The sequence below is a fragment of the Triticum aestivum genome, chromosome 1D (assembly GCF_018294505.1).
Source record: "Triticum aestivum cultivar Chinese Spring chromosome 1D, IWGSC CS RefSeq v2.1, whole genome shotgun sequence".
In the NCBI taxonomy this organism is placed as follows: Eukaryota; Viridiplantae; Streptophyta; class Magnoliopsida; order Poales; family Poaceae; genus Triticum; species Triticum aestivum.
In genome coordinates this window covers 29,545,490-29,559,550 of record NC_057796.1, presented here as the reverse complement: position 1 = coordinate 29,559,550, position 14,061 = coordinate 29,545,490, and the positions used below count along the sequence as shown (strand labels likewise).

The 14,061-nt window shown below is 50.6% G+C and overlaps 35 non-coding genes across 35 annotated transcripts; all 35 read right to left on the bottom strand.

Annotated features, from left to right (window-relative positions):
• Positions 1-316: 316 nt before the first annotated feature.
• On the bottom strand, positions 317-435 carry LOC123183581 (5S ribosomal RNA). Its single transcript, XR_006492645.1, has one exon. It is a non-coding gene; the product is annotated as a 5S ribosomal RNA (ribosomal RNA).
• A 111-nt stretch (positions 436-546) lies between these two features.
• Positions 547-665, bottom strand: LOC123183671 (5S ribosomal RNA). Its single transcript, XR_006492729.1, has one exon. It is a non-coding gene; the product is annotated as a 5S ribosomal RNA (ribosomal RNA).
• Positions 666-967: 302 nt separating this feature from the next.
• Positions 968-1,085, bottom strand: LOC123183576 (5S ribosomal RNA). The gene has a single exon (XR_006492639.1). It is a non-coding gene; the product is annotated as a 5S ribosomal RNA (ribosomal RNA).
• Positions 1,086-1,386: 301 nt separating this feature from the next.
• On the bottom strand, positions 1,387-1,505 carry LOC123183862 (5S ribosomal RNA). Its single transcript, XR_006492851.1, has one exon. It is a non-coding gene; the product is annotated as a 5S ribosomal RNA (ribosomal RNA).
• A 302-nt stretch (positions 1,506-1,807) lies between these two features.
• Positions 1,808-1,926, bottom strand: LOC123183579 (5S ribosomal RNA). The gene has a single exon (XR_006492643.1). It is a non-coding gene; the product is annotated as a 5S ribosomal RNA (ribosomal RNA).
• A 111-nt stretch (positions 1,927-2,037) lies between these two features.
• On the bottom strand, positions 2,038-2,156 carry LOC123183667 (5S ribosomal RNA). The gene has a single exon (XR_006492725.1). It is a non-coding gene; the product is annotated as a 5S ribosomal RNA (ribosomal RNA).
• A 302-nt stretch (positions 2,157-2,458) lies between these two features.
• LOC123183575 (5S ribosomal RNA) lies at positions 2,459-2,576 on the bottom strand. The gene has a single exon (XR_006492638.1). It is a non-coding gene; the product is annotated as a 5S ribosomal RNA (ribosomal RNA).
• A 301-nt stretch (positions 2,577-2,877) lies between these two features.
• LOC123183608 (5S ribosomal RNA) lies at positions 2,878-2,995 on the bottom strand. Its single transcript, XR_006492670.1, has one exon. It is a non-coding gene; the product is annotated as a 5S ribosomal RNA (ribosomal RNA).
• A 302-nt stretch (positions 2,996-3,297) lies between these two features.
• Positions 3,298-3,416, bottom strand: LOC123183510 (5S ribosomal RNA). Its single transcript, XR_006492575.1, has one exon. It is a non-coding gene; the product is annotated as a 5S ribosomal RNA (ribosomal RNA).
• Positions 3,417-3,718: 302 nt separating this feature from the next.
• Positions 3,719-3,837, bottom strand: LOC123183930 (5S ribosomal RNA). Its single transcript, XR_006492914.1, has one exon. It is a non-coding gene; the product is annotated as a 5S ribosomal RNA (ribosomal RNA).
• Positions 3,838-4,138: 301 nt separating this feature from the next.
• On the bottom strand, positions 4,139-4,256 carry LOC123183607 (5S ribosomal RNA). The gene has a single exon (XR_006492669.1). It is a non-coding gene; the product is annotated as a 5S ribosomal RNA (ribosomal RNA).
• A 301-nt stretch (positions 4,257-4,557) lies between these two features.
• Positions 4,558-4,676, bottom strand: LOC123183652 (5S ribosomal RNA). Its single transcript, XR_006492711.1, has one exon. It is a non-coding gene; the product is annotated as a 5S ribosomal RNA (ribosomal RNA).
• Positions 4,677-4,977: 301 nt separating this feature from the next.
• On the bottom strand, positions 4,978-5,096 carry LOC123183470 (5S ribosomal RNA). Its single transcript, XR_006492537.1, has one exon. It is a non-coding gene; the product is annotated as a 5S ribosomal RNA (ribosomal RNA).
• A 111-nt stretch (positions 5,097-5,207) lies between these two features.
• LOC123183658 (5S ribosomal RNA) lies at positions 5,208-5,326 on the bottom strand. The gene has a single exon (XR_006492717.1). It is a non-coding gene; the product is annotated as a 5S ribosomal RNA (ribosomal RNA).
• A 302-nt stretch (positions 5,327-5,628) lies between these two features.
• LOC123183526 (5S ribosomal RNA) lies at positions 5,629-5,747 on the bottom strand. The gene has a single exon (XR_006492590.1). It is a non-coding gene; the product is annotated as a 5S ribosomal RNA (ribosomal RNA).
• Positions 5,748-6,049: 302 nt separating this feature from the next.
• Positions 6,050-6,168, bottom strand: LOC123183703 (5S ribosomal RNA). The gene has a single exon (XR_006492738.1). It is a non-coding gene; the product is annotated as a 5S ribosomal RNA (ribosomal RNA).
• A 300-nt stretch (positions 6,169-6,468) lies between these two features.
• Positions 6,469-6,587, bottom strand: LOC123183504 (5S ribosomal RNA). The gene has a single exon (XR_006492570.1). It is a non-coding gene; the product is annotated as a 5S ribosomal RNA (ribosomal RNA).
• A 302-nt stretch (positions 6,588-6,889) lies between these two features.
• On the bottom strand, positions 6,890-7,008 carry LOC123183623 (5S ribosomal RNA). The gene has a single exon (XR_006492684.1). It is a non-coding gene; the product is annotated as a 5S ribosomal RNA (ribosomal RNA).
• Positions 7,009-7,310: 302 nt separating this feature from the next.
• Positions 7,311-7,428, bottom strand: LOC123183569 (5S ribosomal RNA). Its single transcript, XR_006492633.1, has one exon. It is a non-coding gene; the product is annotated as a 5S ribosomal RNA (ribosomal RNA).
• A 302-nt stretch (positions 7,429-7,730) lies between these two features.
• LOC123183529 (5S ribosomal RNA) lies at positions 7,731-7,849 on the bottom strand. Its single transcript, XR_006492593.1, has one exon. It is a non-coding gene; the product is annotated as a 5S ribosomal RNA (ribosomal RNA).
• Positions 7,850-8,151: 302 nt separating this feature from the next.
• On the bottom strand, positions 8,152-8,270 carry LOC123183519 (5S ribosomal RNA). Its single transcript, XR_006492584.1, has one exon. It is a non-coding gene; the product is annotated as a 5S ribosomal RNA (ribosomal RNA).
• Positions 8,271-8,571: 301 nt separating this feature from the next.
• On the bottom strand, positions 8,572-8,689 carry LOC123183606 (5S ribosomal RNA). The gene has a single exon (XR_006492668.1). It is a non-coding gene; the product is annotated as a 5S ribosomal RNA (ribosomal RNA).
• Positions 8,690-8,990: 301 nt separating this feature from the next.
• LOC123183476 (5S ribosomal RNA) lies at positions 8,991-9,109 on the bottom strand. The gene has a single exon (XR_006492542.1). It is a non-coding gene; the product is annotated as a 5S ribosomal RNA (ribosomal RNA).
• Positions 9,110-9,411: 302 nt separating this feature from the next.
• LOC123183497 (5S ribosomal RNA) lies at positions 9,412-9,530 on the bottom strand. The gene has a single exon (XR_006492563.1). It is a non-coding gene; the product is annotated as a 5S ribosomal RNA (ribosomal RNA).
• A 302-nt stretch (positions 9,531-9,832) lies between these two features.
• On the bottom strand, positions 9,833-9,951 carry LOC123183926 (5S ribosomal RNA). Its single transcript, XR_006492911.1, has one exon. It is a non-coding gene; the product is annotated as a 5S ribosomal RNA (ribosomal RNA).
• A 301-nt stretch (positions 9,952-10,252) lies between these two features.
• Positions 10,253-10,370, bottom strand: LOC123183604 (5S ribosomal RNA). The gene has a single exon (XR_006492666.1). It is a non-coding gene; the product is annotated as a 5S ribosomal RNA (ribosomal RNA).
• Positions 10,371-10,671: 301 nt separating this feature from the next.
• On the bottom strand, positions 10,672-10,790 carry LOC123183517 (5S ribosomal RNA). The gene has a single exon (XR_006492582.1). It is a non-coding gene; the product is annotated as a 5S ribosomal RNA (ribosomal RNA).
• A 302-nt stretch (positions 10,791-11,092) lies between these two features.
• LOC123183486 (5S ribosomal RNA) lies at positions 11,093-11,211 on the bottom strand. The gene has a single exon (XR_006492552.1). It is a non-coding gene; the product is annotated as a 5S ribosomal RNA (ribosomal RNA).
• Positions 11,212-11,322: 111 nt separating this feature from the next.
• On the bottom strand, positions 11,323-11,441 carry LOC123183657 (5S ribosomal RNA). The gene has a single exon (XR_006492716.1). It is a non-coding gene; the product is annotated as a 5S ribosomal RNA (ribosomal RNA).
• A 302-nt stretch (positions 11,442-11,743) lies between these two features.
• On the bottom strand, positions 11,744-11,862 carry LOC123183551 (5S ribosomal RNA). The gene has a single exon (XR_006492614.1). It is a non-coding gene; the product is annotated as a 5S ribosomal RNA (ribosomal RNA).
• Positions 11,863-12,163: 301 nt separating this feature from the next.
• Positions 12,164-12,281, bottom strand: LOC123183615 (5S ribosomal RNA). Its single transcript, XR_006492677.1, has one exon. It is a non-coding gene; the product is annotated as a 5S ribosomal RNA (ribosomal RNA).
• Positions 12,282-12,583: 302 nt separating this feature from the next.
• LOC123183518 (5S ribosomal RNA) lies at positions 12,584-12,702 on the bottom strand. Its single transcript, XR_006492583.1, has one exon. It is a non-coding gene; the product is annotated as a 5S ribosomal RNA (ribosomal RNA).
• A 300-nt stretch (positions 12,703-13,002) lies between these two features.
• Positions 13,003-13,120, bottom strand: LOC123183649 (5S ribosomal RNA). Its single transcript, XR_006492708.1, has one exon. It is a non-coding gene; the product is annotated as a 5S ribosomal RNA (ribosomal RNA).
• A 301-nt stretch (positions 13,121-13,421) lies between these two features.
• On the bottom strand, positions 13,422-13,540 carry LOC123183779 (5S ribosomal RNA). Its single transcript, XR_006492802.1, has one exon. It is a non-coding gene; the product is annotated as a 5S ribosomal RNA (ribosomal RNA).
• A 301-nt stretch (positions 13,541-13,841) lies between these two features.
• On the bottom strand, positions 13,842-13,960 carry LOC123183468 (5S ribosomal RNA). Its single transcript, XR_006492535.1, has one exon. It is a non-coding gene; the product is annotated as a 5S ribosomal RNA (ribosomal RNA).
• Positions 13,961-14,061: the final 101 nt, after the last annotated feature.

Genomic DNA, 14,061 nt, shown 5'->3' with positions numbered 1-14,061 from the left:
GTATGATCGCATCCGACATGTTACCCCCGTCTTCGTCCCTTATGCTTGCCCCTCCCAGCTCCACTACACACACGATTGCACATTCCTTTGGCCGCTCCCGCTCAACTACGGAGACGGGTTTTACCACGGTTCAACCACACCAGTGCCTATTTACCATGGTTTCGACCCCTTTCAGAACACGCTTGCCGTCGCTAGACGCGGGAATAATGAGCAGCGAGCTAAAACTTACCGTAAACGTGCAAAATAATAAAACGTGCTAAACATATGTCGCGCATGTGCGTTTTGTTTTGCACGCGGCGCAAAAAAAATTAAAAAGGGAATGCAACACGAGGACTTCCCAGGAGGTCACCAAACCTAGTACTACTCTCGCCCAAGCACGCTTAACTTCAGAGTTCTGATGGGATCCGGTGCTTTAGTGCTAGTATGATCGCATCCGACATGTTACCCCCGTCTTCGTCCCTTATGCTTGCCCCTCCCAGCTCCACTACACACACGATTGCACATTCCTTTGGCCGCTACCGCTCAAGTACGGAGACGAGTTTTACCACAGTTCAACCGCAGGACTTCCCAGGAGGTCACCCATCCTAGTACTACTCTCGGCCAAGCACGCTTAACTTCGGAGTTCTAATGGGATCCAGTGCTTTAGTGCTGGTATGATCGCATCCGACAAGTTTACCCCGTCTTCGTCGCTTATGCTTGCCCCTCCCAGCTCCAGTACACACACGATTGCACATTCCTTTGGTCGCTCCCGCTCAACCACGGAGACGTCTTTTACCACGGTTCAACCGCACCAGTGCCTATTTACCATGGTTTCGACCACTTTCAGAACACGCTTGCCGCCGCTAGCCGCGTGAATAATCAGCAGCGAGCTAAAACTTACCGTAAACTTGCAAAATAGTAAAACGTGCTAAACATATGTCGCGCACGTGCGTTTTGTTTTGCACGCAGCGCAGAAAAAATTAAAAAGGGAATGCAACACGAGGACTTCCCAGGAGGTCACCATCCTAGTACTACTCTCGCCCAAGCACGCTTAACTTCAGAGTTCTGATGGGATCCGGTGCTTTAGTGCTGGTACGATCGCATCCGATATGTTACCCCCGTCTTCATCCCTTATGCTTGCCCCTCCCAGCTCCACTACACACACGATTGCACATTCCTTTGGCCGCTCCCGCTCAACCACGGAGACTAGTTTTACCACGGTTCAACCGCACCAGTGCCTATTTACCATGGTTTCGACCCCTTTCAGAACACGCTTGCCGCCGCTAGGCGCGTGAATAATGAGCAGCGAGCTAAAACTTACCGTAAACGTGCAAAATAATAAAACGTGCTAAACATATGTCGCGCACGTGCGTTTTGTTTTGCACGCGGCGCAAAAAAATTAAAAAGGGAATGCAACACGAGGACTTCCCAGGAGGTCACCCATCCTAGTACTACTCTCGTCCAAGCACGCTTAACTTCGGAGTTCAGATGGGATCCGGTGCTTTAGTGCCAGTATGATCGCATCCGACATGTTACCCCCGTCTTCGTCCCTTATGCTTGCCCCTCCCAGCTCCACTACACACACGATTGCACATTCCTTTGGCCGCTCCCGCTCAACTACGGAGACGGGTTTTACCACGGTTCAACCACACCAGTGCCTATTTACCATGGTTTCGACCCCTTTCAGAACACGCTTGCCGTCGCTAGACGCGGGAATAATGAGCAGCGAGCTAAAACTTACCGTAAACGTGCAAAATAATAAAACGTGCTAAACATATGTCGCGCATGTGCGTTTTGTTTTGCACGCGGCGCAAAAAAAATTAAAAAGGGAATGCAACACGAGGACTTCCCAGGAGGTCACCAAACCTAGTACTACTCTCGCCCAAGCACGCTTAACTTCAGAGTTCTGATGGGATCCGGTGCTTTAGTGCTAGTATGATCGCATCCGACATGTTACCCCCGTCTTCGTCCCTTATGCTTGCCCCTCCCAGCTCCACTACACACACGATTGCACATTCCTTTGGCCGCTACCGCTCAAGTACGGAGACGAGTTTTACCACAGTTCAACCGCAGGACTTCCCAGGAGGTCACCCATCCTAGTACTACTCTCGGCCAAGCACGCTTAACTTCGGAGTTCTAATGGGATCCGGTGCTTTAGTGCTGGTATGATCGCATCCGACAAGTTTACCCCGTCTTCGTCGCTTATGCTTGCCCCTCCCAGCTCCAGTACACACACGATTGCACATTCCTTTGGTCGCTCCCGCTCAACCACGGAGACGTCTTTTACCACGGTTCAACCGCACCAGTGCCTATTTACCATGGTTTCGACCAGTTTCAGAACACGCTTGCCGCCGCTAGCCGCGTGAATAATCAGCAGCGAGCTAAAACTTACCGTAAACTTGCAAAATAGTAAAACGTGCTAAACATATGTCGCGCACGTGCGTTTTGTTTTGCACGCAGCGCAGAAAAAATTAAAAAGGGAATGCAACACGAGGACTTCCCAGGAGGTCACCATCCTAGTACTACTCTCGCCCAAGCACGCTTAACTTCAGAGTTCTGATGGGATCCGGTGCTTTAGTGCTGGTACGATCGCATCCGATATGTTACCCCCGTCTTCATCCCTTATGCTTGCCCCTCCCAGCTCCACTACACACACGATTGCACATTCCTTTGGCCGCTCCCGCTCAACTACGGTGACGAGTTTTACCACGGTTCAACCGCACCAGTGCCTATTTACCATGGTTTCGACCCCTTTCAGAACATGCTTGCCGCCGCTAGACGCGTGAATAATGAGCAGCGAGCTAAAACTTACCATAAACGTGCAAAATAATAAAACGTGGTAAACATATGTCCCGCACGTGCGTTTTGTTTTGCACGCGGCGCAAAAAAATTAAAAAGGGAATGCAACACGAGGACTTCCCAGGAGGTCACCATCCTAGTACTACTCTCGCCAAAGCACGCTTAACTTCGGAGTTCAGATGGGATCCGGTGCTTTAGTGCTGGTATGATCGCATCTGACATGTTACCCCCGTCTTCGTCCCTTATGCTTGCCCCTCCCAGCTCCACTACACACACGATTGCACATTCCTTTGGCCGCTCCCGCTCAACTACGGACACGGGTTTTACCACGGTTCAACCACACCATTGCCTATTTACCATGGTTTCGATCCCTTTCAGAACACGCTTGCCGCCGCTAGACGCGGGAATAATGAGCAGCGAGCTAAAACTTACCGTAAACGTGCAAAATAATAAAACGTGCTAAACATATGTCGCGCACGTGCGTTTTGTTTTGCACGCGGCGCAAAAAAAAATAAAAAGGGAATGCAACACGAGGACTTCCCAGGAGGTCACCCATCCTAGTACTACTCTCGCCCAAGCACGCTTAACTTCGGAGTTCTGATGGGATCCGGTGCTTTAGTGCTGGTATGATCGCATCCGACATGTTTCCCCCGTCCTCGTCCCTTATGCTTGCCCCTCCCAGCTCCACTACACACACGATTGCACATTCCTTTGGCCGCTCCCGCTCAACTATGGAGACGAGTTTTACCACGGTTCAACCGCACCAGTGCCTATTTATCATGGTTTCGACCCCTTTCAGAACACGCTTGCCGCCGCTAGACGCGTGAATAATGAGCAGCGAGCTAAAACTTACCGTAAACGTGCAAAATAATAAAACGTGCTAAACATATGTCGCGCACGTGCGTTTTGTTTTGCACGCGGCGCAAAAAAAATTAAAAAGGAAATGCAACACTAGGACTTCCCAGGAGGTCACCCATCCTAGTACTACTCTCGCCCAAGCACGCTTAACTTCGGAGTTCTGATGGGATCCGGTGCTTTAGTGCTGGTATGATCGCATCCGACATGTTACCCCCGTCTTCGTCCCTTAGGCTTGCCCCTCCCAGCTCCACTACACACACGATTGCACATTCCTTTGGCCGCTCCCGCTCAACTACGGAGACGAGTTTTACCACGGTTCAACCGCACCAGTGCCTATTTACCATGGTTTCGACCCCTTTCAAAACACGCTTGCCGCCGCTAGACGCGTGAATAATGAGCAGCGAGCTAAAACTTACCGTAAACGTGCAAAATAATAAAACGTGCTAAACATATGTCGCGCACGTGCGTTTTGTTTTGCACGCGGCGCAAAAAAATTAAAAAGGGAATGCAACACGAGGACTTCCCAGGAGGTCACCATGCTAGTACTACTCTCGCCCAAGCACGCTTAACTTCAGAGTTCTGATGGGATCCGGTGCTTTAGTGCTGGTACGATCGCATCCGATATGTTACCCCCGTCTTCATCCCTTATGCTTGCCCCTCCCAGCTCCACTACACACACGATTGCACATTCCTTTGGCCGCTCCCGCTCTACCACGGAGACTAGTTTTACCACGGTTCAACCGCACCAGTGCCTATTTACCATGGTTTCGACCCCTTTCAGAACACGCTTGCCGCCGCTAGGCGCGTGAATAATGAGCAGCGAGCTAAAACTTACCGTAAACGTGCAAAATAATAAAATGTGCTAAACATATGTCGCGCACGTGCGTTTTGTTTTGCACGCGGCGCAAAAAAATTAAAAAGGGAATGCAACACGAGGACTTCCCAGGAGGTCACCCATCCTAGTACTACTCTCGCCCAAGCACGCTTAACTTCAGAGTTCAGATGGGATCCGGTGCTTTAGTGCTGGTATGATCGCATCCGACATGTTACCCCCGTCTTCGTCCCTTATGCTTGCCCCTCCCAGCTCCACTACACACACGATTGCACATTCCTTTGGCCGCTCCCGCTCAACTACGGACACGGGTTTTACCACGGTTCAACCACACCAGTGCCTATTTACCATGGTTTCGATCCCTTTCAGAACACGCTTGCCGCCGCTAGACGCGGGAATAATGAGCAGCGAGCTAAAACTTACCGTAAACGTGCAAAATAATAAAACGTGCTAAACATATGTCGCGCACGTGCGTTTTGTTTTGCACGCGGCGCAAAAAAAATAAAAAGGGAATGCAACACGAGGACTTCCCAGGAGGTCACCCATCCTAGTACTACTCTCGCGCAAGCACGCTTAACTTCGGAGTTCTGATGGGATCCGGTGCTTTAGTGCTGGTATGATCGCATCCGACAAGTTACCCCCGTCTTCGTCCCTTATGCTTGCCCCTCCCAGCTCCACTACACACACGATTGCACATTCCTTTGGCCGCTACCGCTCAAGTACGGAGACGAGTTTTACCACAGTTCAACCGCAGGACTTCCCAGGAGGTCACCCATCCTAGTACTACTCTCGCCCAAGCACGCTTAACTTCGGAGTTCTGATGGGATCCGGTGCTTTAGTGCTGGTATGATCGCATCCGACATGTTTCCCCCGTCTTCGTCGCTTATGCTTGCCCCTCCCAGCTCCACTACACACACGATTGCACATTCCTTTGGCCGCTCCCGCTCAACTATGGAGACGAGTTTTACCACGGTTCAACCGCACCAGTGCCTATTTATCATGGTTTCGACCCCTTTCAGAACACGCTTGCCGCCGCTAGACGCGTGAATAATGAGCAGCGAGCTAAAACTTACCGTAAACGTGCAAAATAATAAAACGTGCTAAACATATGTCGCGCACGTGCGTTTTGTTTTGCACGCGGCGCAAAAAAAATTAAAAAGGGAATGCAACACTAGGACTTACCAGGAGGTCACCCATCCTAGTACTACTCTCGCCCAAGCACGCTTAACTTCGGAGTTCTGATGGGATCCGGTGCTTTAGTGCTGGTATGATCGCATCCGACATGTTACCCCCGTCTTCGTCCCTTAGGCTTGCCCCTCCCAGCTCCACTACACACACGATTGCACATTTCTTTGGCCGCTCCCGCTCAACTACGGAGACGAGTTTTACCACGGTTCAACCGCACCAGTGCCTATTTACCATGGTTTCGACCCCTTTCAAAACACGCTTGCCGCCGCTAGACGCGTGAATAATGAGCAGCGAGCTAAAACTTACCGTAAACGTGCAAAATAATAAAACGTGCTAAACATATGTCGCGCACGTGCGTTTTGTTTTGCACGCGGTGCAAAAAAAATTAAAAAGGGAATGCAACACTAGGAATTCCCAGGAGGTCACCCATCCTAGTACTACTCTCGCCCAAGCACGCTTAACTTCGGAGTTCTGATGGGATCCGGTGCTTTAGTGCTGGTATGATCGCATCCGACACGTTACCCCCGTCTTCGTCCCTTATGCTTGCCCTTCCAGCTCCACTACACACACGATTGCACATTCCTTTGGCCGCTCCCGCTCAACTACGGAGACGAGTTTTACCACGGTTCAACCGCACCAGTGCCCATTTACCATGGTTTCGACACCTTTCAGAAGACGCTTGCCGCCGCTAGACGCGTGAATAATGAGCAGCGAGCTAAAACTTACCGTAAACGTGCAAAATAATAAAACGTGCTAAACATATGTCGCGCACGTGCGTTTTGTTTTGCACGCGGCGCAAAAAAATTATAAAGGGCATGCAACACGAGGACTTCCCAGGAGGGCAGCCATCCTAGTACTACTCTCGCCCAAGCACGCTTAACTTCGGAGTTCAGATGGGATCCGGTGCTTTAGTGCTGGTATGATCGCATTCGACATGTTACCCCCGTCTTCGTCCCTTGTGCTTGCCCCTCCCAGCTCCACTACACACAGGATTGCACATTCCTCTGGCCGCTCCCGCTCAACTACAGAGACGAGTTTTACCACGGTTCAACCGCACCAGTGCCTATTTACCATGGTTTCGACCACTTTCAGAACACGATTCCCGCCTCTAGACACGTGAATAATGAGCAGCGAGCTAAAACTTACCGTAAACGTGCAAAATAATAAAACGTGCTAAACATATGTGCCGCACGTGCGTTTTGTTTTGCACGCGGCGCAAAAAAAATTAAAAAGGGAATACAACACGAGGACTTCCCAGGAGGTCGCCCATCCTAGTACTACTCTCGCCCAAGCACGCTTAACTTCGGAGTTCTGAAGAGATCCAGTGCTTTAGTGGTGGTATGATCGCATCCGACATGTTACCCCCGTCTTCGTCCCTTATGCTTGCCCCTCCCAGCTCCACTACACACATGATTGCACATTCCTTTGGCGTCTCCCGCTCAACTACGGAGACGAGTTTTACCACGGTTCAACCGCACCAGTGCCTATATACCATGGTTTCGACCGCTTTCAGAACTCGCTTGCCGCCGCTAGACGCGTGAATGATTAGCAGCGAGCTAAAACTTACCGTAAACGTGCAAAATAATAAAACATGCTAAACATATGTCGCGCACTTGCATTTTGTTTTGCACGCGGCGCAAAAAAATTTAAAAAGGGAATGCAACACGAGGACTTCCCAGGAGGTCACCATCCTAGTACTACTCTCGCCAAAGCACGCTTAACTTCGGAGTTCTGATGGGATCCGGTGCTTTAGTGCTGGTATGATCGCATCCGACATGTTACCCCCGTCTTCGTCCCTTATGCTTGCCCCTCCCTGCTCCACTACACACACGATTGCACATTCCTTTGGCCGCTCCCGCTCAACTACAGAGACGAGTTTTACCACGGTTCAACCGCACCAGTGCCTATTTACCATGGTTTCGACCCCTTTCAGAACACGCTTGCCGCCGCTAGACGCGTGAATAATGAGCAGCGAGCTAAAACTTACCATAAACGTGCAAAATAATAAAACGTGCTAAACATATGTCCCGCACATGCGTTTTGTTTTGCATGCGGCGCAAAAAATATTAAAAAGGGAATGCAACACGAGTACTTCCCAAGTGGTCACCCATCCTAGTACTACTCTCGCCCAAGCACGCTTAACTTCGGAGTTTTGATGGGATCCGGTGCTTTAGTGCTAGTATGATCGCATTCGATATGTTACCCCCGTCTTCGTCCCTTATGCTTGCCCCTCCTAGCTCCACTACACACATGATTGCACATTTCGCTGGCCGCTCCCGCTCAACCACGGAGACGAGTTTTACCACGGTTCAACCGCACCAGTGCCTATTTACCATGGATTCGGCCCCTTTCAGAACACGCTTGCCGCCGCTAGACGCGTGAATAATGAGCAGCGAGCTAAAACTTACAGTAAACGTGCAAAATAATAAAAAGTGCTAAACATATGTGGCGCACGTGCGTTTTGTTTTGCACGCGGCGCAAAAAAAATTAAAAAGGGAATGTAACACGAGGACTTCCCAGGAGGTCACCCATCCTAGTACTACTCTCGCCCAAGCACGCTTGACTTCGGAGTTCTGATGGGATCCGGTGCTTTAGTGCTGGTACGATCGCATCCGACATGTTACCCCCGTCTTCGTCCCTTATGCTTGCCCCTCCCAGCTCCACTACACACACGATTGCACATTCCTTTGGTCGCTCCCGCTCAACCACGGAGACGTGTTTTACCACGGTTCAACCGCACCAGTGCCTATTTACCATGGTTTCGACCACTTTCAGAACACGCTTGCCGCCGCGAGCCGCATGAATAATCAGCAGCGAGCTAAAACTTACCGTAAACGTGCAAAATAGTAAAACGTGCTAAACATATGTCGCGCACGTGCGTTTTGTTTTGCACGCGGCGCAAAAAAATTAAAAAGGGAATGCAACACGAGGACTTCCCAGGAGGTCACCATGCTAGTACTACTCTCGCCCAAGCACGCTTAACTTCAGAGTTCTGATGGGATCCGGTGCTTTAGTGCTGGTACGATCGCATCCGATATGTTACCCCCGTCTTCATCCCTTATGCTTGCCCCTCCCAGCTCCACTACACACACGATTGCACATTCCTTTGGCCGCTCCCGCTCAACCACGGAGACTAGTTTTACCACGGTTCAACCGCACCAGTGCCTATTTACCATGGTTTCGACCCCTTTCAGAACACGCTTGCCGCCGCTAGGCGCGTGAATAATGAGCAGCGAGCTAAAACTTACCGTAAACGTGCAAAATAATAAAATGTGCTAAACATATGTCGCGCACGTGCGTTTTGTTTTGCACGCGGCGCAAAAAAATTAAAAAGGGAATGCAACACGAGGAGTTCCCAGGAGGTCACCCATCCTAGTACTACTCTCGCCCAAGCACGCTTAACTTCAGAGTTCAGATGGGATCCGGTGCTTTAGTGCTGGTATGATCGCATCTGACATGTTACCCCCGTCTTCGTCCCTTATGCTTGCCCCTCCCAGCTCCACTACACACACGATTGCACATTCCTTTGGCCGCTCCCGCTCAACTACGGACACGGGTTTTACCACGGTTCAACCACACCATTGCCTATTTACCATGGTTTCGATCCCTTTCAGAACACGCTTGCCGCCGCTAGACGCGGGAATAATGAGCAGCGAGCTAAAACTTACCGTAAACGTGCAAAATAATAAAACGTGCTAAACATATGTCGCGCACGTGCGTTTTGTTTTGCACGCGGCGCAAAAAAAAATAAAAAGGGAATGCAACACGAGGACTTCCCAGGAGGTCACCCATCCTAGTACTACTCTCGCCCAAGCACGCTTAACTTCGGAGTTCTGATGGGATCCGGTGCTTTAGTGCTGGTATGATCGCATCCGACATGTTTCCCCCGTCCTCGTCCCTTATGCTTGCCCCTCCCAGCTCCACTACACACACGATTGCACATTCCTTTGGCCGCTCCCGCTCAACTATGGAGACGAGTTTTACCACGGTTCAACCGCACCAGTGCCTATTTATCATGGTTTCGACCCCTTTCAGAACACGCTTGCCGCCGCTAGACGCGTGAATAATGAGCAGCGAGCTAAAACTTACCGTAAACGTGCAAAATAATAAAACGTGCTAAACATATGTCGCGCACGTGCGTTTTGTTTTGCACGCGGCGCAAAAAAAATTAAAAAGGAAATGCAACACTAGGACTTCCCAGGAGGTCACCCATCCTAGTACTACTCTCGCCCAAGCACGCTTAACTTCGGAGTTCTGATGGGATCCGGTGCTTTAGTGCTGGTATGATCGCATCCGACATGTTACCCCCGTCTTCGTCCCTTAGGCTTGCCCCTCCCAGCTCCACTACACACACGATTGCACATTCCTTTGGCCGCTCCCGCTCAACTACGGAGACGAGTTTTACCACGGTTCAACCGCACCAGTGCCTATTTACCATGGTTTCGACCCCTTTCAAAACACGCTTGCCGCCGCTAGACGCGTGAATAATGAGCAGCGAGCTAAAACTTACCGTAAACGTGCAAAATAATAAAACGTGCTAAACATATGTCGCGCACGTGCGTTTTGTTTTGCACGCGGCGCAAAAAAATTAAAAAGGGAATGCAACACGAGGACTTCCCAGGAGGTCACCATGCTAGTACTACTCTCGCCCAAGCACGCTTAACTTCAGAGTTCTGATGGGATCCGGTGCTTTAGTGCTGGTACGATCGCATCCGATATGTTACCCCCGTCTTCATCCCTTATGCTTGCCCCTCCCAGCTCCACTACACACACGATTGCACATTCCTTTGGCCGCTCCCGCTCTACCACGGAGACTAGTTTTACCACGGTTCAACCGCACCAGTGCCTATTTACCATGGTTTCGACCCCTTTCAGAACACGCTTGCCGCCGCTAGGCGCGTGAATAATGAGCAGCGAGCTAAAACTTACCGTAAACGTGCAAAATAATAAAATGTGCTAAACATATGTCGCGCACGTGCGTTTTGTTTTGCACGCGGCGCAAAAAAATTAAAAAGGGAATGCAACACGAGGACTTCCCAGGAGGTCACCAATCCTAGTACTACTCTCGCCCAAGCACGCTTAACTTCAGAGTTCAGATGGGATCCGGTGCTTTAGTGCTGGTATGATCGCATCCGACATGTTACCCCCGTCTTCGTCCCTTATGCTTGCCCCTCCCAGCTCCACTACACACACGATTGCACATTCCTTTGGCCGCTCCCGCTCAACTACGGACACGGGTTTTACCACGGTTCAACCACACCAGTGCCTATTTACCATGGTTTCGATCCCTTTCAGAACACGCTTGCCGCCGCTAGACGCGGGAATAATGAGCAGCGAGCTAAAACTTACCGTAAACGTGCAAAATAATAAAACGTGCTAAACATATGTCGCGCACGTGCGTTTTGTTTTGCACGCGGCGCAAAAAAAAATAAAAAGGGAATGCAACACGAGGACTTCCCAGGAGGTCACCCATCCTAGTACTACTCTCGCCCAAGCACGCTTAACTTCGGAGTTCTGATGGGATCCGGTGCTTTAGTGCTGGTATGATCGCATCCGACATGTTACCCCCGTCTTCGTCCCTTATGCTTGCCCCTCCCAGCTCCACTACACACACGATTGCACATTCCTTTGGCCGCTACCGCTCAAGTACGGAGACGAGTTTTACCACAGTTCAACCGCAGGACTTCCCAGGAGGTCACCCATCCTAGTACTACTCTCGCCCAAGCACGCTTAACTTCGGAGTTCTGATGGGATCCGGTGCTTTAGTGCTGGTATGATCGCATCCGACATGTTTCCCCCGTCCTCGTCCCTTATGCTTGCCCCTCCCAGCTCCACTACACACACGATTGCACATTCCTTTGGCCGCTCCCGCTCAACTATGGAGACGAGTTTTACCACGGTTCAACCGCACCAGTGCCTATTTATCATGGTTTCGACCCCTTTCAGAACACGCTTGCCGCCGCTAGACGCGTGAATAATGAGCAGCGAGCTAAAACTTACCGTAAACGTGCAAAATAATAAAACGTGCTAAACATATGTCGCGCACGTGCGTTTTGTTTTGCACGCGGCGCAAAAAAAATTAAAAAGGAAATGCAACAATAGGACTTCCCAGGAGGTCACCCATCCTAGTACTACTCTCGCCCAAGCACGCTTAACTTCGGAGTTCTGATGGGATCCGGTGCTTTAGTGCTGGTATGATCGCATCCGACATGTTACCCCCGTCTTCGTCCCTTAGGCTTGCCCCTCCCAGCTCCACTACACACACGATTGCACATTCCTTTGGCCGCTCCCGCTCAACTACGGAGACGAGTTTTACCACGGTTCAACCGCACCAGTGCCTATTTACCATGGTTTCGACCCCTTTCAAAACACGCTTGCCGCCGCTAGACGCGTGAATAATGAGCAGCGAGCTAAAACTTACCGGAAACGTGCAAAATAATAAAACGTGCTAAACATATGTCGCGCACGTGCGTTTTGTTTTGCACGCGGCGCAAAAAAATTAAAAAGGGAATGCAACACGAGGACTTCCCAGGAGGTCACCATGCTAGTACTACTCTCGCCCAAGCACGCTTAACTTCAGAGTTCTGATGGGATCCGGTGCTTTAGTGCAGGTACGATCGCATCCGATATGTTACCCCCGTCTTCATCCCTTATGCTTGCCCCTCCCAGCTCCACTACACACACGATTGCACATTCCTTTGGCCGCTCCCGCTCAACCACGGAGACGAGTTTTACCACGGTTCAACCGCACCAGTGCCTATTTACCATGGATTCGGCCCCTTTCAGAACACGCTTGCCGCCGCTAGACGCGTGAATAATGAGCAGCGAGCTAAAACTTACAGTAAACGTGCAAAATAATAAAAAGTGCTAAACATATGTGGCGCACGTGCGTTTTGTTTTGCACGCGGCGCAAAAAAAATTAAAAAGGGAATGTAACACGAGGACTTCCCAGGAGGTCACCCATCCTAGTACTACTCTCGCCCAAGCACGCTTGACTTCGGAGTTCTGATGGGATCCGGTGCTTTAGTGCTGGTACGATCGCATCCGACATGTTACCCCCGTCTTCGTCCCTTATGCTTGCCCTTCCAGCTCCACTACACACACGATTGCACATTCCTTTGGTCGCTCCCGCTCAACCACGGAGACGTGTTTTACCACGGTTCAACCGCACCAGTGCCTATTTACCATGGTTTCGACCAATTTCAGAACACGCTTGCCGCCGCGAGCCGCATGAATAATCAGCAGCGAGCTAAAACTTACCGTAAACGTGCAAAATAGTAAAACGTGCTAAACATATGTCGCGCACGTGCGTTTTGTTTTGCACGCGGCGCAAAAAAATTAAAAAGGGAATGCAACACGAGGACTTCCCAGGAGGTCACCATGCTAGTACTACTCTCGCCCAAGCACGCTTAACTTCAGAGTTCTGATGGGATCCGGTGCTTTAGTGTTGGTACGATCGCATCCGATATGTTACCCCCGTCTTCATCCCTTATGCTTGCCCCTCCCAGCTCCACTACACACACGATTGCACATTCCTTTGGCCGCTCCCGCTCAACCACGGAGACTAGTTTTACCACGGTTCAACCGCACCAGTGCCTATTTACCATGGTTTCGACCCCTTTCAGAACACGCTTGCCGCCGCTAGGCGCGTGAATAATGAGCAGCGAGCTAAAACTTACCGTAAACGTGCAAAATAATAAAATGTGCTAAACATATGTCGCGCACGTGCGTTTTGTTTTGCACGCAGCGCAAAAAAATTAAAAAGGGAATGCAACACGAGGACTTCCCAGGAGGTCACCCATCCTAGTACTGCTCTCGCCCAAGCACGCTTAACTTCAGAGTTCAGATGGGATCCGGTGCTTTAGTGCTGGTATGATCGCATCCGACATGTTACCCCCGTCTTCGTCCCGTATGCTTGCCCCTCCCAGCTCCACTACACACACGATTGCACATTCCTTTGGCCGCTCCCGCTCAACTACGGACACAGGTTTTACCACGGTTCAACCACACCAGTGCCTATTTACCATGGTTTCGACCCCTTTCAGAACACGCTTGCCGCCGCTAGACGCGGGAATAATGAGCAGCGAGCTAAAACTTACCGTAAACGTGCAAAATAATAAAACGTGCTAAACATATGTCGCGCACGTGCGTTTTGTTTTGCACGCGGCGCAAAAAAAATAAAAAGGGAATGCAACACGAGGTCTTCCCAGGAGGTCACCCATCCTAGTACTACTCTCGCCCAAGCACGCTTAACTTCGGAGTTCTGATGGGATCCGGTGCTTTAGTGCTGGTATGATCGCATCCGACATGTGACCCCCGTCTTCGTCCCTTATGCTTGCCCCTCCCAGCTCCACTACACACACGATTGCACATTTCTTTGGCCGCTACCGCTCAAGTACGGAGAC